Source organism: Astatotilapia calliptera, chromosome 8, assembly GCF_964374335.1.
Source record: "Astatotilapia calliptera chromosome 8, fAstCal68.1, whole genome shotgun sequence".
NCBI lineage: Eukaryota > Metazoa > Chordata > Actinopteri > Cichliformes > Cichlidae > Astatotilapia > Astatotilapia calliptera.
The window spans coordinates 15364680-15387496 of NC_137429.1; the positions used below are offsets into that span (position 1 = coordinate 15364680).

The following is a 22817-nucleotide window of genomic DNA, read 5'->3' on the forward strand; positions in this document are numbered from 1 at the left end:
ACATCTCCTAACAAGACCAGGTTTCCCCAAAAAGTTTCCTAGTTAAGGTTGGTGGAGTACTGGAGGTCACCCAATGCAGCCTGATTTCCTGGCTGCTCGGGAGGACCAGCCAAGGGAGCGCTAACTGGGGCTAAGCTACTTTGGCCCACACTGACTACCAGTTGGGCTGGTTATAGGACTGTGGAGGCTCTCAGGTCATCGTACTCTAAGGAGCTTGGAAAGAAAAGCATCTGGACTTTTTAAAGTTTCTTGAAGACTTTTCATCTCTCATCCAAGAAGTTTCTTCAGTTCTAAGAGCAGTTGGTGGAGTCCCAGATGGTCTTCTACTCTTTCTGTCGTATTTGAGGTTTGTAAAACAATGACCAAACAATGCACTTTGACGTGCAAATAGATACAGAAATGGTGCAAAAATGCTGGTAGCAAAATCCCATTTAAAAATTCACCAAATCAGCAATTCAATACCAGCAGAAGTGATTCCAGCCCAGTTGCTACAGCTGTCACTAATATGCTTGGTATGTGTGCAGGGCAACTGAGACTATGCTAAACAAACTCAGGGAGGGAAATCCTTACTGTGTGTTTGGCAGCATGCCAGCATCCAGATCATGGTACAGCTGAATAAATTCATTCCATAAATATTATTATATATACAGTAGTTTTATCTGTTACCATAACACTTCAGAGTTCAGAAATAAATAGGTGACATGATGGTGGCTACATCCATCTTTTATATAAAGTTATAGTTAAAAAATGAACGAAAATTTAGTAAACAATTCTAATATTAAGGAAACCTTTTATTAGCCGATATGCTTGGATACTTTATGGCACCTTGCTTATACTGTAATCTTTAAAAAAAAAAAGACAGTTTCTTTACTTGTACTGCTTTCTACATTTCGCATTCTTTATAATGCTGACAAGTGATAACAGAAGTATAGCACAGCCCTTGAGCACTGTTTCTATTATAAAGTACCATCACAGAAAGTGGTCACAGTGGTCATAAAAAGATTTGACAGTTTTGTGGAAAAATATGAATTAATGACAGATAGTCAGTATGGGTTCAGAAACAACAGATCAACAGCTTTGGCACTGATAGATCTAATGGAAAAGATAACGGAATGTATGGATAATAAGAGGTATGCGCTCGGAGTTTTCTTAGATCTAAAGAAGGCGTTTGATACTGTTAATCATGAAATTCTATTAAAAAAACTGGAAAAGTACGGGTTTAGGGGAGTGGTTTTGGAATGGTTAAAAAGCTATGTAGGGAATAGGCAACAATATGTACAAATAAATGAATATAAATCTAATTTGATGGATATAGCTTGTGGAGTACCTCAAGGTTCAGTACTGGGTCCAAAAATGTTTATTATGTACTTAAATGATATCTGCAGAGTATCGGAGATTTTAAAGTTTGTAATATTTGCAGATGACACAAATATACTGTGTGCAGGTGGGGAATTGCCACAGGTTTTGGAAATGATCACACAGGAATTAACGATATTAAAGAAGTGGTTTGATATAAATAAATTATCATTGAATCTCGATAAAACCAAATTTATGTTGTTTGGAAACCAAAAGAAAAACATCGAAGTAGAAATATGTGTTGACAATGTATATTTAGAAAGAGTAAATGAAATAAAATTTCTTGGGGTGATCATTGACCACAAGCTCTGTTGGAAGCCACACATTACTTATGTTCGGGGGAAATTGGCACGGGGCATTGCCGTCCTGGGAAAAGCAAAGCATATGTTGGATCAGAAAGCACTGCACATTTTATACTGTGCTTTACTACTGCCATATATGAGCTACTGTGTAGAGGTCTGGGGAAACACATACAAAAGTAACACACAAACAATAACTATAACACAGAAAAGGGCCATTAGATTAATAAATAATGTAGGGTACAGGGACCATACAAATGCACTCTTTGTCAAAATGCAAGCTATTAAATTCCAAGACTTGGTGAAGCTTAAAACAGCGCAAATAATGTATAAAGTCAGAAATAAATTGCTTCCCAAAGAAATCTGTAAATTGTTCATAGAAAGAGAAGGTGGGTATAACTTAAGAGGGAAATGGAATTTAAAAATACAAAGTGCTAGAACAACTTTAAGAACTATGTCTATCTCAATTGCAGGAGTTAAATTATGGAACAGTCTAACAGAAGAAATAAAAGACAGTCAAAACATAAAACAGTTTAAAGTAAAATATAAAAACCTAATTTTAAATAAGTATAAGAATGAAGAAAACGGGGTTAACCCAGGATGGTAATGTTGCTGGTAATGGTGTTGCGGCTCTTTTTTGGTTGTTTTTTTGTTTTGTTTTGGTTTGTTGTTTTTCCATAACTTGTGTATCTGCAAATATACACATTCTGTATTTTTCATATGAAAGAAACTATACTGTGGTGGGGCTTGCTAATTTCTTGTTTTTGATTTATGTATGTTATGTTTTGTTTTACTTCATATGTTTATATGTTTCATATGTTGTTTGTTTAATTTAAGACAAAAAAAAAATTAAATGAATGAGAGGTAAAACTTGAGGGGGTAGGGACAAATAAGTAAATACTTCAGCCTACTCCTTTTCAAACAAATAATGGAATGATATTTTGTAATGATTGTGAAGGCACATGTTTGAAATGTTTGAAATAAAAATGAACTGAACTGAACTGAACTGAACAGGGTGGAAAAGTCATCATGCAAGGATGGAAAAAGACAAGAAATGCCCAAATTCTTTTCAATGAGCATTTAAAGCGTTAAAAGGAAGTTCACTGCTTTAACAATGATCTTACAGCTGATAATAGGTGGGCAGGCAAGACATCAGCCACGCTCGGTCAGATGAGGAAGCAAGTAGGAAGCAGGAAGGAAAGACTTTAGCCAGACAACATTCTGGCCAAAAGCATCAGAAAAACAGCTTTCTGCTTTCTACACGCTAAAGCTGAACAGCATATGTGTAGGCAGCAGACTGATGACAGGAGACAACAGATGATCAGCAGATGGTCAGGTGGAGTCTGACAGCGTCTGAAAGTAAAAATGCAAAAGAAGAGGCATTTGTTCTTATATATTGTTACTTACAAACTTCATTCAGTGTGTCCTATTAAATTAACTAACTTTAGGTTAAGGAAATAACTGGCACTACTTCAAAAAAGTAGGGGCAGGAGACAAAAAAATGATACAACATAGTAATGCAATATCAATACAGGGACACCACATATAGACATGTTGTTAAAATACTTTGGGAATACTATGATCAAGAGGGCTATCCCATGCACCACCATCCTGAGATAATAGGAAAATACACTGAATTAATCCATCCATTCACTTCTGCTTATATGTCGCGGGGGGGAAGGGGGGGGGGGGGCTGGCGCCTACCCAGCTGTCTTAGGGCGAGAGGCAGGGTACACCCTGGACAGGTCGCCAGTCTGTCACAGGGCTAACACATAGACAACCATTCGTGCTCACATTCACACCTATGGACAATTTAGTGTTTCCAATTAACTTATCCCCACTAACTGCATGTCTTTGGACTGTGGGAGGAAACCGGAGTACCCGGGGATGACCCAAGCAAACAATCAACAGTGCTAAACAGTGTGCCACTGCACTGTTGAATTAATTCATCTGTGAAACCATCCAACACTGGACTTCCTAATGCAGAGCAAGCTAATGGCTCAGTCACACAGGTACAAATAGGACAGCAGGCTCCGTGCATCTACATAAAATAAAAATGACAATAATAACGATAAATGCTGTCTTATTTATAAATACAGACAGACTGCTAGGACGTTGCCATCAGTCTAAATTAGTTTTTGTCAATGAGCACAACTTGAGGGGACTCGAGGTCACTGTAATTTTTAGTAGATACACTAATGGTATCAATTTCAAACTCCTACGTTGCCCACCTGCTCACCCAGCGGGACAAATACACATCCTCAGCCTTTTATGAGGGGTAATAATAAACTGGATTATATGTATGGCAAGTGCTTTAATACTTCAGGAACACTTCCTTAAAGTTAAAACTGACTCCACTGAATGGGAACGGTCCCATGGAGAATAATCATCTTTAGCACAGCAGGGGGCAGCATTCTTTAAAGGATTATTGAAAGTGACTGTGATAAAATCGCTGAGGTTCTTCAGGTTCATGTGCAACCAGAACTCATTTCTCTGTGTACATATCACTAAGCACATTTAAGCAGAAATCTTTAAAACAGGAGATTCTTTGAACCTTCCTCATGTATAATTGTAGCGACTGGAACCACTACTGTAAATTCAGATGTGTGAATTGTAGATTAAATTATATTACATACATATAGATTATGTTACCTGGCAAACTTTGACTTGAGTAGTTACTAGTTAACTTTGGTTAACCATCACCCAGGGATGCTACATTTAACGTTTAAATTGGTGACACATTGGACATCTGGATATATTTTTTTCTTCCAAAACCATGAAGTGGATTACATAATCAAACAAGCAGATTTGTTTGGCTACATTTAAAACAAAGACCCCAAACTGCAATGTTAATGGTATACAAGTCAGGGCACACTTTCTTTTAAAAATATCTGCATAACTGAGGATTTCTGAGTAACTCAACTGAGGATTTACACTCTGCTCAATATTTTTAAATGATCTCTATGTCCAACTCCCCAAAAAACAACAACAAAAAATTCCCTCTGGATATGGAGGTTCAGTCACAGGTTAAAATATTGAAACGATGAACTTATAAAAAAAGCATAGACAAAAAGCAAAGTGTTCCTCGACAACAAAAGACAAACTGCCCCGAACCCTTGGGGGCTCTCGCTTTTATACAAAAAAGCCCCTCATCCTCTCTGTAAATTTCCACTCCACGATCTCAACCCTGTAGGGGTGCAGATTCTGGACAAAACTGGAATTTTTCAGCCCTCATTTACTATCATTAAGGGGTCACTGTGACCTGCAACACTTCACTATTTCTCACCACAGGTGCTCTGATGATGTGCAACATGTAATATCCAAACACAGTAAACACATAATATATCACTTTGGCAAATACTCAAATATAATATGCTGATTACTTGAGCTCAGAGCAACCAATATGTTATGAGATAAAATGCCATACTGAAAGGCTCATACTGAAAAAACCCCACAAGTGTTCAACGGTCTCTCTGCCATGACACGTGTAGAGACAAATGCGTATGGCCATGGAGTTGGTAACGAGGGTCACTCACTTTAATCAGCTGCTTCAAACCAACATTTTTGACTGTGATCGTGGGCTCTGTTCCAAAAGCACCTCCTGTCTCCTTTTCCTAACCTCTTCTTTGACCTTGGTGACCTTTTTATCAAGGTCAAAGAAATGTGAGAAGGAGCAATGATAAGGAAGATAAAGAGAACAGCAGTCCGTTGAGAATCAGAATCACCTAACACTAGTCTCCTTATATGTTGAAACTAGTGTGTGCAGAAGAAAGATTACAGAATGCATCTTAATACACCAAGGTTGGAATTTTAGAGAAAAAGCATTTTTTCTCAAATTTACTACTACTTGTGTCTGCGGCAGAGTAAAGCCATCTTTTGATGTTTATAAGCTTACTTAAATAGGCACAGTGTTTGTGACTGAAAGTTGTGAACGGGAGTATTTTTGCTGCTGGCCTTAGCATCTCAGCATATGTATTTGTAGGAGCTTTCCTTTCAGGAGAAAAATGTTTACACGACTCACGAAAATGTGAATTATAAAATCTGAGGGACACAATTTACTGCATTTTTACAAATCTAGTCCTGAAAAAAATCAAGAAACAAGAAGTGCTTACTCAGTATTTTGGGTGGATGGCTTAAGGCTGCCCAAACTGTCTCTGTCCTAAAACTCTTCACTCAGTCCGGATGAGAGGTAAGCTCCGCTTATTGGTCATAAGTAATACTGGGATTGTCATGAAAAAGAGCAGAAATCATCAGAGCCGAGCTGTCTTTTTTTCAGCAGTGTGCACAAAGCAAGTTACCGTCACTGCTGAATCTGTAACACAATTAATTTATCTCAACCGGATTACTGTTTTCAGAGAAAAACACATGCGTGAAACCTGAGCTTACGCTGGATAATTTTGGTAAATTTCTACCCACATCTTTGTACACAAAGGATAGCATACAGTTAGTAGATCACCCTGGAACTGTAACATCACAATAAATCGCCTCACTAATTAAATCCGTTCCATAGCAGACAAAAGTAAATACCTGATCATTTCTTATATTTAACTACTCTGAACTTCTTTTCTCCTCCCTGTTTAGCATTTCTGTGACTGCAGTAAAATTTGTTCAATCCATCACTTATCCCATTTGACCCGAAGTAAAAATTACTTCACAATAATCCTAAAAGCAGCAATATAGCAAAGGACATAACCGATACAACCTGATTGTAAAGAACTTAAAATACACTTTGATGGGTTATTATAGCTCATAATCTTTAGAGAACTAATATAAATCTATGATCTTCAAGGCAACAACTCAACCAGTAGTTTTATTACAGTAGTGTGATGTTCAGAGTTCACACTACTGTGGACACTGTTTCCATGAAACCGATGTGGACTAACATTTACATAATCTGCACTGCTTTATTATGCCGATTTTTTTTTCATAACTGCTCAGACGGTCTGAATTATGGGACTGTGGCTCTATATGAGAACTACAGTAACATGTCATGCTAAACTATGTAACATTCAAGGGCTTGATAACGTTTGCACACACACATGAACTGATTTCTCCCTGCTGAATCTGTATTGAATACAAGTAAAACGTGTGTCCATTTCACACCTTAGACAGGGAAAGTGTGAAATGAACGACTGCCTATTACACACTTTGAAGTGATACTGGGTTAATTCGTGTGTTAGAATATTGCCTTTGTGTTGCAATGTGTTTAGTAATGATGTAGCTCTCCTTTGGATAAATCCTGTGCACCACCTGAATGTTAATCCTCAGAACCCTCTTCAGTGAGTTCTATCAGAAAAGTTTGATTCTCCTTCATCCTCCATGATCTGGACAGCCTCCTTGCTTTCAGAGAGAAACACATGCTAAACCTGACTAGTTGATTACTTCAGTTAGTAAGCCTGCCACTCTCAGTCATGTTCCCTCATCGGGTTTGCTGCTCTTGGCTGAATGCTGGTTATTAATGAAGTGAACTGGCTCCATTTTTGTAAACAAATGATGCCACATATTAGTAGAGGACCCTGCAATTGTGGCATCACAGTAACTTGCTCAGCCTAATAAACTGTCCTATAGCTTATAATTTATTTACATTTCCCTGTTGTAAAGTGATTCAGTGATCCATTTCCTCCTATACAACAACAACAACAATAATAAAAATAATAATAAAAATTAAATTTCATGATAATCATAAAGGCTGCAACACAACAGACATTAGGAATGTAAACTGAATTATACAGAATCTTGAGTGCACTTTGATCAATTAATATAAACCAGAATCTGTTTAGAGAGCTTAAATGAATTTATGTTTATGTAAGGCAGCAGATAGACAAGAAGCAGATTTTCTTCCAGCAGCCTGATGTCTAACAGGCTTATGAATAGACTTCAAAACCTTTTTAGCAGGTTATTGCACAAAATGGAAAATGCACTTCTAATTAATATGTGCTTGATGTGCTCAACATTTTTGTGATTGTTTTCATAGATGGTCGGATGGCCCAATGCGAAGAATTATAGGACGGTATTTGCTCCTCTCCTTTCATAAAGGATGCTTTCTGTGCTAAACGGGACAATAAAGGAGGCATTTACGCTCTTTTTCCTAGTATTTGGAGATGTGGAGTGGCTCTTATTATGTGCTATGCGGATACTTCCTTGTCATTTTCCTCAGTTAGGGCTATTCCAAAGCAAAACTGAATATTGGAACACACCGTGTGACGAGCTTCCAAAGCGCAGGTGTTTTGAAAAACACTGCTCCAAAGTGGGGGTGAAAACACCCACATGACATGACCATGGGTGATTAAGGTTTTTGTGTATCATCCCAGTTTCAACAGGTGGATTATCTGCTGCATTTAGGCAGGTGAGATGCCCAGATTTCCATCTCTTTACAAACTAATAATAATGGATTGGATTTATATAGCACTTTTCAAGTCACCCAAAGCGCTTTACAATGCCACTATTCACACACTGGTGGAGGCAAGCTACCACAGCTGCCCTGGGGCAGACTGACAGAAGCGAGGCTGCCATATCGTGCCCCTCTGGCCAACACCAGTAGGCAGTAGGGTAAAGTGTCTTGCCCAAGGACACAACGACCAGGACAGAGAGCCCGGGGATCGAACCGGCAACCTTCCGGTTACAGATGTGCTTCCCAAACCTCTGAGCCACGGTCGCCATCGCTAGAGCCATCTGGGCTATGCCTTGTAATTACTGAATTTATACCCATACTATTCTACTATATTTATGTCCTTTCTGTCATTATTATTTTTGCTGCAGTCTGTGCTGCCCAACAAGGCTTATCCATTCACTTTAACACCAGGGTCCAAAGTATAACTACATAAATATTAGGGGTGCAACAATACTCGTATCGGTATTGAACCGTTCGATACAGTGCTTTCGGTTCGGTACGCATATGTATCAAACAATACAAAATTTTTAATTTATTTTATCAACTTTTCTTCTGACGATGCTGTCTGTGTTGAGAGCTCAGTGGATCTGCGTTCGACTACTCCGCCTAGGCTGCACTGTCGAGTGCAGATGTGTGTGTGTGTGGGGGCAAGCTAGCGAGACAGAAGTTAAGCTCGTTGCAACATGGCAATTGCCTCAACACTACCCGAAATTGAACCTCCCCCACCCTCATTCACATCTGGCGTTTGGAACTATTTAGGTTTTCATGTGAAGCATGACCCTGAAGGTAAGCACGTCATGGACAAAAGTAAAACAGTATGTCGGATGTGCCACGCAATGCTCAATTACATTGGTGGGAACTAGTGTGTTAGTGGCAATAGCTCGTTAACGTGTTGACGTCGTCCAGCCCCACGCATCCAAAGATGAGTGATTCCTCAATCAGATAGATTTAAAAAAAAATTTTTTTCTTGTTTCAGCAACATTAAATTTAAAAACTGTACTTTTGAGTTAAAATATATATTTATAATTTTAACAAATGACAAATTAAAAAGGCATGAACATTCTTTTGTATCGAAAAAATATCGAACCGTGACACCAAAGTATCGAACCGTATCGTTGCACCCCTAATAAATATTGTCATATTCAGATGATTACTGTCATATAGATGGGAGAAAGAGAAAGCTATACTGACTTACATAAGAAGAGAGAGAGCGATACAGTGAGAGAGAGAATAGCACACTGCGTTTGAAATTCATTAAATCATCGCAATTGAAAGAACCTTTGCTTTCAATGAGAAACTAAAATATGTAAAAATTTGAATCTCCAACTCTTGTCTGTTCTCTGGTTTTTTCTATTACTCTACCAAAACTCCTACTACTACTTTCAACAGAAAATGACTGCTAAAAAATTGCTGCATGAAATGCCTTCATCTTCAGTGTAACCTGAACAGCCAGAAACTCAAGTAGTCACAAAACTGTATAACAAAAAAATTAAAAAAAAACAACAACCCAAAAAACGCAAGAAAGCACATCATTACATGTGATGTATTTCTTGACAATGCTTATGATAAATGAGATTTCTTTTCTTACCTTGTTTTAAATTCTGAATGCCACGTCTGGTGCAACTATTCCATTAACACCAGGAGAGAGGCAAGCAGGTTCTGGGTAACCAAAACTTCAGTCACAATATCTGACATCCACAGTACAGTAAATGTTGATAATAAAGTTAAGGACAGTTCTTTTATCCTCCGCTGAGTCACCTCTGAACTGCTGCTTGTTTGCTCAGATTTAAAAGGTATTGGTCAATGTGAGTTGTGATTGGTCAGAATTTGCCTCCAATAACGTAATAAATGTTACACTGTTACCTTTTAGATTTTTGTTTTTTTAAGATTAGCACAGTTAGACTGTGAAAATAAAACACTGAAATAAAACCTAAAACATCTTTGATAGCGTGAAGAATAAACCCGATCGCATTAACTGTCACAAAGCTTAAAAGTCAGCCAAACACAACCAAACACTGTGATCTTTTTTCCACGGCTCCAGGCAAGGCTGGAAAAACTCAGCCCCAAAACAGCCAAAAACCTGTGTCCTTATAATAGTTAACATGGCAGCCTTTTCTCAATATATTTCATTTTATGAACAGTTGTCAGTTGTTTGTTTTTTTTGTCAGTTGCTTAGCACTGAGTGTACAGGGATCCAAATTTAAATTTCAGATCATTTTAACTCTCTGGTGCTAACTACTGTCAAGTGTTCTTCTTTGGTGTATCTGAGGTGTAGCATAAAGAAACACACTGATTATTGAGCAAACAATGGTTATAGTTTTCACATATAGAGTTTCAAAACAGAATGGGTCAAAAGGTCAAAGATCAAAGTAATTATATCCATTATACTCAACCGTGTATTGGTCTCGCACAAATCTGAGGACAGATGTGAGTCTATTTCTGTTTCTCAACCTTCAGCTTAAAATAAAACTACTATTAATGGATTCACACTAAGATATGTGCTAGGTCAATAAATATTTTATACTTTTCTCTTGTGTAACTGTTTAAGTGTGTTTGGGATGATTGTCTTTAGACACGGAGTTGTATTTTTATCCATTATTTGCGTAGACAAGTATTTACAGACCAATCTATAAATGTCAACTCCTTTGCAGCCGCTTATCAGCTCATACTATGTTACACAAAGAGCATTTACAGTGATGGTTCAGCTCCAAGCCAAACACGCTGAACCCTATCTGATCCAAACATTCCTTCTGAAAGTCTGCATATGTGTTTCCATACATTTTGGGGAAGTTTGATCTTGCAGATCTTCTTAGCTGTCAGTGAAATAGCAGTTCTAGAGATAATCCCTACACCAAGTGAGAAAAGCTTATTTTTTCATAATACACAGTTGTGTAAATAGTGATTAGTGCCATTTCTTTAAAGGGGTTGAGTAACACTGTTGAGTTTTGCACGGTTCTTATCAGACACCCTAACCAGCTTTTGCTTATGTTGAGTAATCTCACAATCTTGTACTTGTTTACACATATTTTCCAGGGAGAACCTATAGGGCATTAGAAGGAAACAAAGGCAGAAACTGACTTTCTTAATAGCTTATTTATTCTTGGTCAAAAACACGATTGAAATTTCCAATGAAGTAGTTTACCTGTAAAATACATTTAGAGAGGTGGAAGTAATTTTATTACCATAGCCTAATGTATTCAGCCAGTTTCTTTTACATGCCATTGTATATCTTGCATTAGCTGTTTAGGAGTTAAGACCATTTTTATGCACAGCTACCTATTTCCAGAGGGTCAAAATAAATTTCACAGACTAGCAGAATTTTAAACATAATGATTGATTTTCAATACTTGAATGAAATCCCTTCACAGTCAATGATTACCTGAAGTCTAGAACCAATGGATATCACTAATGCTGTATTTCCTAGTGGTGTGCGGATCGATACTGAAATATCGATTCTTCTGATACCAGCAATTTATGTTCTAGAATCGATTCTCATATTATAATATCGATATTTTAGTACTCTGGGGTAAATTTGTAGTTTTTCCATTAAAATGAACGCAGTGGAAAGAAACTATACAATTCGGATCGTCTAATTTGGAAGGAACTACTTCCTCTTACGCCTTTCATAGTCATATGCAGAATACGGCTGTATAAATGTGTTGCAGCCCCTGGCGTGCACACTCACAACAATGGCTGAGCGCAAACAGAGTCCTGTGTGGACACGTTGTTGTGGCAACACCACTGACCTCGTCAAACACCTCGGAGTAAATCACATCACAGAATATGATAAGCTTATGTTGAGGCGAACTGAAGAGGAGGACAGGGACAGGTGCTGTTAGGGCGAGACAGACGTCTCTCGCAGAGTCCTTTTGTGCTGCAGGCAGGCAACATGCTCAAATAGCGCACAACGTCAGTTTTTTTTATTTCTATATGATTATTCTGCATTATTAAGCAATAAAAAAGTTGTCTGATGTCCTCTAATCATTATGAAGCAATATGGTTATGTTATTATTACAATTACATAATACAATTATATATTGTATTATGAAATGCAATGAAACATTAAGTTTTTGTACAGAGTATCGGTATCGGATCAGTATCGCCGATACCACCCTGAATTTTACTTGGTATCGGATCGGAAAGGAAATCAGTGGTATCGCACATCACTTTGCAAGCAGTTTGCTTTGGGTAATTATGCATTTGCACCATGATCACAGTTCATCTGTTCTTCAGCATTTGACTGAATCTGAGCAGAGAGTACAGCCTCGTGCACTTCAGAATTCATGCAGTTACTTCAGTCATATCATCATTAAACACTGTTGAGCCTGTTTCACTGGCAGCCATGCATACTCATGCCATAAGATAACAAGTTAGTAAGTTAATGTTGGCTTCATCCGTCCAAAGACATTTCGAGAACTGTGCAGGGTCTTTTAGATTCTTCCTGTCAAAGGCTAATTTTTTAATTTTTTATGCACTGAATTAGAGTTTATTACAAAACCATAAAGCAGGGTTATATAGACGAGTGTGCAATTGTGCCTTCTGACAAATGAATGCTTTTTTTTTTTTTTTTACAAAAACTGGATGGAGAAAGGAATTTGAAAATTATTTAAGTTTCTTGTTTTCAATCCAGGATTTTTTAAGGTTGCTAAAGCTTCTGTTGCATTTAAAAATGATTTTAAAAAAATTGTTCCATTCTGACTGGGAAAAGAAGAATGCCTTAATACGTACTAGCTGTACATATAAAATAAACCCTTCTAAAGTTAATCGAGTTAATTTAAGATACTTGTTTATAGGGCTGGGCCATATCATACCGTTCACAGTAATACCGGTATAATGGTAAATGGCCTGTATTTATATAGCGCTTTACTAGTCCCTACGGACCCCAAAGCGCTTTACATATCCAGTCATCCACCCATTCACACACACATTCACACACTGGGTCGGGCAATGATAAGAAAATGAAATATCGCAATAGAATATGGGTAAAACGCGCATGTGCAGTGCCTTTGTTTTCATACGCACATGGCGGAAAAAGCATGCCGGCAACAGAGAATGAGAAGAGCGAAAGTGGATCGTTGAATGAAACGGATGAACCAGAATTGGTTTGTAAAAATGCTGCAACTTCAGTGGTGTGGAACTGGTTTAGCTTTCGTCCGTCAGATACACAACAAAGCACTATTTTTGGTAGCGCGTGCTAGCGGGCCGTCGTTATTACCGTGTTTTTTGGAAAATACGGCACACTTAAAATCAATCCTTTGATTTTTCTGAAAATCGGCTTGATGGATTGTCGGAGCACAGCCCGGAGCATTACTGAGGATATTTTGGCCAATTTCCACTGGAAATGCCTTTTGGTTAAACTGTCAGCAAGGAATTTGCATTTGCACTGTTACATTTTTATATAACTTTAATGCACATAAAAAACAGCTGCTTGTTTAAGTGAAAACACATTGATGTTTTTGGGGGGTTTTTTTGCACTAATAAAGTCGTGGAGTTGGGGCTGTGCGATATGACCAAAATCTCATATCCCGATATAAAACATCTATCGTCCGATAACGATATAAATCACAAAAATTTAACATTATCTGTAAATTCTGTAAATCTCGGGCAGCTGAAGTGTTTCCAGCTGGGCGTCGTGTATCTGGTGTCGAGTGTTTTACCGATGCAGGAAACTACACATTTTTAGACATAGGTTGTAACAGCCGCCGTTTTCTTTGCGAGTATTTATTACACAGCGTGCTGCAGTTTTGGAAAAGCCTGTTCTAACGTTTGAGTCTAAGGTTTATTTTTTAGCACCTGACGGCTCTTTTTTGCTTCTCATCGGTAAATACTCTGCATACTCTTTCATGTGATTCTGTTTATTTTGAAAAGTCTCAACAGGATCTTGAGCTTTATTGTGAAAGGTTTATGTAGAAAATAAACAAGCGGACACGTGATGGTTTTACCATCGTTGTTGCTAACAACAATGCATAAAAACAGGCGCTTGTCCGTCTGTAGTGTGGTTATATTAAATATAAGACAAACAGAGAACTTTAAGAAATTAATATAGCCACTACAGTGACCATCAAAACGATGAAAAAATATTGCCGTAAACAGTTTATTTTGCAACACCACAAAACAAACGATAGCGTAAAATGAAACAATAGACGTTTTTATATCGTCATCTGATATATATCTTATATCGAACAGCCCTATGTGGAGTTGTAAAGTATTTTGTCTAGTGTCAATTATATCGTCAGTTATATCGTTATCGCAAATTTTCAAATGCATATCGTGATAAATATTTTTGGTCATATTGTCCTGCTCTACTTGTTTATGTTTTCTTTTTCTCCTGACATGATTGTGCTTGTAATTGTGCCTAATCACATTTTATTTATGTTATTACAGACAAGCCTTAGCACACCTTATAGGTTACTTTCAATTTAAAGCTCATACATCTTTCAAATCATATATGACCATATGTACATATATATCTTCATTATCTCTTCTCATTATATTTTTCTCTTCCTCCACCACTGCTCTGTCTCCTCCTTCATTTTCACCTCACCCTCTTCCTTCTTACTTCAAGCCTCATCTCCTGAACTGAAGCCATGAAACACATGAAAACCTGAATAAACATGCTCATTTATTCCTGATATTGTCAGAATTAATTACTGTCAGCAGATTAGACATATGACTCCTGTCTCCAGACAGCTGACAATGAACCGGCTAAACAACAACAGCTGGTTATAAGCTGGTGTAACTGCTGGTGTAAAGCGTGTCAAAGCAAGATGTTACTGTAATCCCGTTACATTTGTCAATAACACAGTAAGCTAACCATACTCTGCTATGTTCGGTAATTACATCACTGTTAACTGTATGAGTTACAAAGGTTCTTCAGTTATCTGCACAGGGGTGGAGGAAAGAAAACAAACAAACAAATAAATGTGCCTTTTTGTTTCCTGCATGCTACCTACAATCAGCTGATTTCAGTCCATGTGCAGATGAAGGAGGGAAATGGTGGAGCTTACATTACAGTTATTTTAATTGCATGAAAGGACAAACTGAAAACTGCCTCCAAGACAGAAACAGCTGCATTATACTGCTGCTCTCTGCAAGCATCTAGCTAGCTAGAGATTTGTGTTGACACTGGCACTGTAGCCTAAGGTTAATACTGTTAACTAGTAATTGCGAGACAATGCGTGTCAATTCATTGCGAAGTGTGAAAGTAATGCAACGAGCAGTGTAACGAATTACGCAAAGTACTGCATTACTTTTAAGAAAAATAACACGTGATGTGTAAAGCATTAAGTTTTTAGACTGTGGTTATTAGCGGACATTATGACAGATATGTTAGGTTCTAAAAATCACAATTTTCTTCTGACAAACACTTTGATTAAATTCTCACATAGCATCCGAGTCCAACAGTCCACTTCACTAACGGCAGCAAAAATATCACACACACAAAAAAAATCCTCCACAAAAAGCAAAACAAAACCCCCCCAAAGCAAACAAAGCAGTCTTACCCTCTGAAAAGTGGGTAAGGATAAAGATATCCTTAAAAACTCACCTCAGTGTCGCCGTCATCCGACAGAAGTGAGCTTCACTGGTTCATCCTTTCCTTTTACAAAGTTTTACACCCTCCTTCAGAGTAAATAGATGTGGAAACATATTGACAGCAGAGGTGAACTGCAGACTTGCAGCCTACACGCTCTTCAGATCAACGGCGGCAACAGTTGTTTGTCCTACAGCGGCCACCATCCTGTTATTTCCACACTCTCACACCAGGGGTCGCTGAAATTTGGCAACGGGACTTCCTGTCATATAGCAACTAGTTCTGTGTCATACAGCAGATTTTGGTGTCGATCGGATACCAAATAAATTAAGGGCTGTATTGCCAATACCAATACTGATACTAATACTTTTAAGTATCTTTTAGGGGAGCTTATGTAGAAGCTTATGTGGAAGAGCAGTGTGTCATGAAATGTACGAGCTAAGTCATCCTACATTTACCAAATTCTGAACACATTTTAATGACCATAAAATGACAGTGTTGTGATTTTACTATCCACATTAAAAATACCTTACCAGTAAAAGAAATACCTTTCAGCTTTCGTTACTGTGTTTTTGGAAATGTGCCTGTCTTTAAAGGACTTTGGGTCAGCTTCTGCTGTTTTAGTGTGCTATAGGCTATAAAGAGTTGATGTGACAGACAACAAAGTTTTTTTCATAGTGCTTGTTTGAGGTACATTTTTTCATTTAAAAAATGATAATAAATATGTATTAAACACAGTTCAGTGGGATTCATACTGGACTTTGACGACAGAAGCAAAAAAATTGATCCAGATGCGTTTGTATCGATCTGATACTGATACCAGCATTGATATCGATACTATCAATATTTGAATCGATCATTTGAAATTTTTAATTTTAAATAATTCCTTTGAGGTGAAGTGGTTTACCAACTTATTCAATGACAAAGGCACGATTTGGAATACCTTTTCAAACAATCTTTTTGTAATTTTTAATTGATTGATTTATTTTTACCTGAATGTAGTTACAAGATTAAAAAAAAAACCTTTAAAGTTATCTAGTTCTCATAAACAAGCTCTTTTGGCTTGGAAGCTTGCATGCAAACCTAACTTCTCTCCAAAAAGTTATTAATGTATATAATAATGGAAATATACTTTATAAGAACAAGTCACTTTATTATTAAAATCGAGTTGAAAATGATATTGTGCTACTTAAACATTTCTTTGGCGCCGAGGGAAATCTTTAAGTTTATCCAGGTTTATCCAAGATTAACATACCTGTTATAATCAAAGTATATGCAGTGGTGTTTGAGGCTCTGTCAAGACGTGTGCTGTAAGTTTTTTGAGGCACAATAGCCAACATTCTAATTAGTGATACATTTTGGCTACATAGAGGAAAATTCTGCTTAACCAATAATGTTATGAAGGTTTCTTTTAAAATACTACGAAATGCCGGAGGACACCGTAAAGAACATCAACTTCGATAGAGTACATCGCTTGGGGGGCGTGCGGTCGCGGACCGGGAGACCACGGCCTATTGTGGCCAAATTCGGTCAATTCAAACAGAAGGAACAGGTGAAGAGTCGCGGCAGAGAGCTGAAAGGAACGGACTTCAGCGTGAACGACCAGTTCCCCAAAGAGATCCTGGAACGACGCAAGGTCCTGTTCCCAGTTCGACGTAGCTTCATCCAGAAAGGCTCCCGTGCTGTCATCGCCGTGGACCGGCTCTACATGGACGGACAGCTCTACCGCGACCCCGGCACCACACCGTGGTTGTATTGACTGCACTCCAGATAAGAACCCGCTACACTCTTTTCTTATTCATTCACACTTTCTCTTTTAACATGGGTTTAACCTAGTAATATCAATATGATGTCATAGCAGATATAACACCGCCACCCTCCGTCATTGCTTTAATTGGAATGTTACAGGCTACAACAATTAAGGGCATAAAATGTAAGAACATAGAACATAAAATCAGTCTCTATGCGGACGATGTGTTGCTTTTTCTGCAAAACACACAAACCAACCTCTCTGAGGTTATTACTTTAATAAACTGGTTTTCAAGAGTTTCAGATTATTCAATTAACTGGCCAAAATCTACAGTTCTCCCCATTAACTGCTCCTTCCATAACTCTTCCTCTGCCCCACTGCAATCCGGAAATATTAAATATTTAGGTATTAATGTCTCTCCTAAGCTTTCAGACTTAACTAAATTAAACCACATCCCACTTCTAAAGAAAGTAGAAGGCGATCTGACTAGATGGAAATCTTTACCCATATCACTCATGGGAAGGGTCGCCACTATAAAAATGATGATCTTGCCAAAAATAAATTACTTATTTTTGATGATCCCTAACAAACCATCACAAGATTGGTTCAGATCTCTGGATTCACATATTTCCAAATTCCTTTGGAAAGATAAACCCCCGCGTATCAGCTTAAAAATGCTACAAAGAACCAAGGATAGAGGAGGATTAGACCTGCCTAATTTTCACCAATACTTCTTAGCCAACAGGCTTCAGTTCATCTCAGAATGGTTAAAACATACCTTCTTAGTTGAGCCCTGGCTAGATGTTGAACAGGCACTATGCAAGGATCTAGAGATTTCAGACCTACCATTTATCAGCTCAAACGTCAAAAGACATGAATGCTTTAAAAGTATCAACATCAGCTTTTCTCTGACAGCATGGTGGGAGTTTCTAAAAATAACGGAGTCTTCATCAATCCCATGCAAACGTACACCTATCTGGAATAACCCTGACATATTACAAAACAATAATATGATTAATTTCCCAGAATGGAGTTGTAAAGGAATTAAATACTTAGAACATATATTAGAGGGAACAGAATTTATTCCATTTGACAGACTAGTTGCACAATATGGGATCAACAAGACAAGCTTTTTAGAATATCAACAAATTAAATCCATAGTAAAAAAGAAATTTAACCTCAGTCAAGTTGAATTACAAACACCACTAAGTGCGGCACATTTTCTTACTCTTAAATCCCCCAAATTATTATCTAAAATATACAGAACACTTTCTAAATTAGATGAATCAATATCCCTTCCTATTGCAAAGTGGGAAGCAGATTTATCAGTTAGCTTAGACCAAAACTTCTGGTCTCAGATTTGCTTAAAAACCTTTAAATTAATTAAAAATCCCAGTCTGCAATTAATACAATACAAAATACTACATAGAGTGCACTATACAGGTCATCGGATGTTCAAGATGGGCTTTACATCTTCCAACAACTGCTCACACTGTCAAGGCAATACACCAGACAATTACATCCACGCTCTTTGGTTCTGTCCACCAGTGCAAAAGTTTTGGCGCGAGATATGTGAAGACTTATCAAAGTGTCTGAAATGTAACATTCCAACCTCCCCCTTAGTGTGTTTACTGGGCAGCTTAGATAATGTCACTTCAGAAAAGAATATAGCCCATATGATTTTCACTGCCCTATGCATAGCCAAGAAAACAGTCCTCATGAACTGGAAAAATAAAAATAATCTTAATTCTAACCAATATAGAAATTATCTATTAGATTATATTAGTCTTGATACAGCCTCTGCCACCACATCTGATCAATTGCTCTGGACTCCTTTTATCAGCTCCATCACCTAGTGGGGGTGGGGGGTCATAATTTGGTCCCACCTTCACTGTTGTGATTGGTGTGGGGGTAGGGACAGGCTTAGGGCGTCGGGGGGTTCCCCGGAGGCATCTTCCTTGGGGGGCTCAACCCGGGGTAGCGGTCATGTCCGGTTGGGGGCTCTGTTGGCTCTCAGGTGACTGTTTCCTCGCGGCTGCGTGCAGCGGGGCTAGGGGAGGGTCTGTGCTGACGGACGTGGGTTACTGACCTGGTAGCCTGGCTGGCCCTGGGTGGGTCCGGGATGGGCGTGAGGTTCTGGGGGCGCTCCGTCTCTGGGCTGGGGCCCGGGCCGGGCCTCGGGGGCTTGGATCCTGGTTTGTGTGTTGCCGGGGTTGTGGGCGGGTGGGTGCATGGGGGCCCGGCCCTGGAGCAGGGTGCCGCCGGTGCGTCGAACCGCCTGGGGGGCTCTTCAACTGGTGGGGGAGATTGTCACATCTTGCAGGAGCTTTCCTCTCTTCAGGAACTCTCTCTGCAGGAGGGGGAGATACAGGAGAGGTGGAGGAAGATCTCAGCCTGGGCGTTTACTGTCTTATGTAGTCTGGAAGATGAGTGGATGGTGGGGTGGGTGTAGTTTTCTCTGTGGTGGGGTTGGGTGGACTGTCCCGGGCCCTGTGGGGCCGGGAGGCGCTGCTGCACTGGGCCCCGGTCTGGATGGGCCTGGGCCCCCTTTCCCTGGCGGGTCGCGGAGTGTGGGAGTGCCTACTGGGGTCAGCGGGGGAGCTGGCCCCAGGGAGGGGTTACCTGCCCCTCCCTTCCTTCCCTCCCCATCTCCAGCTGCCTCTCTCTTCCCGCTCCACCACAACCACCCACACATGCAGGGCCTTGGAGTAGGGGTATGTCACCAGGGTGCAGAGGAGGCTAGCCCCCCTCTGTCTCCTTCTGGCTGCCTCTGCCTCAATTTTATCCCACAACTTAGACATTCACATTATTCACACTCTCATTACACATACATATAGGATCTTGGGGGTGGGCACAATCACGGAGTCCAAATTACCATCAGGGTGTACACCTCACCCCTGGCGTCGTTGCCCACCTCTCAATTTTAAATACACTTAGACATTGAGGGCTATCAGGAGGGACTATGCGCTTACCTGCTGCTCTCTGGCAGGTAGCTCCATGCCCTCCTGGGTTTTAATTGCACCTTAGAACACACATGCATCAACACTACAATGAGCGGGTGGAGGGAGGTTTGGAGTCTTCTCCCACCCCCATTCTCTGCGGCCTGCTGGAGCGGGAGGGGTAGGTGGAGTTGGCCGTCCGACTGCGGTCTGGAGTGTGGGGCCTCCCTGCTGCTACGGAGTCGGGGTGGTCTGGCTCTCCCCACCGCAGGGAAAAGGGTAACACCACCTGGGTCTGGGTGCAGTTCCCCCCTCCAGGGGCAAGGGTACCTAGACCCGGTTTGTAGAGTACGCTTGGGGAGTGTGATCGTGTGTACAGCGTCTCTTTATGTCTGTCTCCATGTTGGTTGAGTGTGGAGTGAGTGCATATGAGAGCATGAGGGGGGGAATGGATGTTTGTGTCTGTGTGTGCCTGTATGTCTGTGTCTATATGTCAGGTTGGGTATCAGACGCCACCTCTCTGGGGACACCTCAGGCCCTCCAAGGTTTGGAGGCCTATCTCCACCTACCACCACTTCCCCTGCCGGTGGCGGACTCCCTCAGGTGTCGGTGCGTTGGTGGTTCTTTGTGTCTGGGGGTGGGCGTCCAGGTACACACCGGCTCACTCCTTGGCGGCCGTTTATCGGGGCCTGGGGCCTGGGGCTCGCTCGGGCCCCTTCGGGGGTGGGGTGCCCCCGGCCTCTCGGCCTGGGGCTCGGTCACTCAGGCACAGCTGGCGGCCGGCGGAGCTCACGGGCGCGTCACTGCAACTCCCCCTGGCTTCTGCTCCGCGGCTGCTGAGTGAACCCTCATCTGAGACTCTCCTCGGCTCTTACTGGAACAGTGGCGCGGCTGCCCCTCTGTTGGTCTTCCATGGTTTCTTGTGTTCTGGGGGCCTCTGGATGTCTGGAGTTTTGATCTCCTCCATACCTGCTTCACACCCTGGAGGACGGGGCTGTGGCCCCCCCACACTCCCTAGCAGATCGCTACATGGAGAAACCTTTGGAATACAAGCGCGCTGATCCACACAGGTATGCACATGGGTGTTCACTGCTCGTAGACCCAAATTACACCTTTCTTGGCTGCTACTTCGAAGCACATCTGTCCTGCGTGCTGCACAACAACATTGAATATTTAGTATTTACTGCTGTTTACACTTAGCTAGATTAATGCGATGGTGTTGTGTTTAGTATGTTGCTTTGTTTTGTTTGTTTTTTTTGCCTTTTTTTGCTTGTTTTCTATTCTTCTCTCAACAGGTGATCCAGGAGATTTTTATTTTTTTTCTCCCCCCCTTTCTCACTGTCCCTCTCCCCTTCTGTTTTTCCTTTCCTTCCTCTTTCTTTCTCCCTTTCCTATCTCTCACTCATGTCTGTCCCGTCTGTAACATCTGAAAATAAAATATAATAAATAATAAAAACAAAGATCGACCAAATGGACCAATACGGCAATGCCATGATGATCCATTTGGCAAAGTAAATCCATTGGGTATCCTTGTTGGTCTTCAGACAACAATTCTGATGGCTAAAGAACCAAATGGGACAGGCGAGACGAAAAAACCCCAAAAAAAACAAACAAACTACGAAATGGGTATATACCCAGTTAAAAAGACATTGGATGGGTTTACGCTTGATATGAATTATTGTTGTTCTTTGTGTAAGTTATACATTGAAAGTATGATCTCTGTTACATAACCTGGTCACAGAAATTATAAATGTAGCAATGTGCTTGTCTTTTGTTTTTCAGTCACAGAGTTCAGTCACTAGATACATATGTTTTAGTGAGGTCAACTTGACAAGTACTGTAAATATACACTGAACAAAAATATAAACGCAACACTTTTGTTTTTGCTCCCATTCCCCATGGGATGGACGTAGAGACCTAAAATTCATTCCAGATACACAATATAACCATCCCTCCCAAACAGTGGTCACAAATCAGTCCAAATGTGTGGTAGTGGGCACATCTGCTATATTGAGATAATCCATCCCACCTCACAGGTGTGCCACATCAGGATGCTGATCTGACATCATGAGTAGTGCACAGGTGTACCTCAGACTGCCCACAACAAAAGGCCACCCTGGAATGTGCAGTTTTGTCTCACAGCAAAATGCCACAGATGCCACAAGCAATGAGGGAGCGTGCAATTGGCATGCTGACAGCAGGAATGTCAACCAGATCTGTCGCCCGTGCATTGAATGTTCATTTCTCAACCATAAGCCGTCTCCACAGGCGTTTCAGAGAATATGACAGCACATCCAACCGGCCTCACAACCGCAGACCTCGTGTAAACACACCAGCCCAGGACCTCCACATCCAGCAGGTTCACCTCCAAGATCGTCTGAGACCAGCCACCCAGACAGCTGCTGGAACAATTGGTTTGCACAACCAAACAATTTCTGCACAAACTGTCAGAAACCGTCTGAGGGACGCTCAACTGCATGCCCGTCGTCCTCATCGGGGTCTTGACCTGACTCCAGCTCGTCGCCGTAACAGACTTGTGTGGGCAAATGCT

General features: G+C 40.3%; 2 long non-coding RNA genes across 2 annotated transcripts; one reads left to right on the top strand and one right to left on the bottom strand.

Moving 5' to 3' along the window:
* Positions 1 to 2472: 2472 nt before the first annotated feature.
* Positions 2473 to 15781, bottom strand: LOC145430406 (uncharacterized). The gene is made up of 2 exons (XR_013910974.1): positions 15593 to 15781; positions 2473 to 3008 (listed from the first exon to the last, which is right to left on the bottom strand). It is a non-coding gene; the product is annotated as an uncharacterized LOC145430406 (long non-coding RNA).
* LOC145430407 (uncharacterized) lies at positions 14116 to 21631 on the top strand. The gene is made up of 2 exons (XR_013910975.1): positions 14116 to 14172; positions 20812 to 21631. It is a non-coding gene; the product is annotated as an uncharacterized LOC145430407 (long non-coding RNA).
* The last annotated feature ends 1186 nt before the right edge of the window (positions 21632 to 22817 follow it).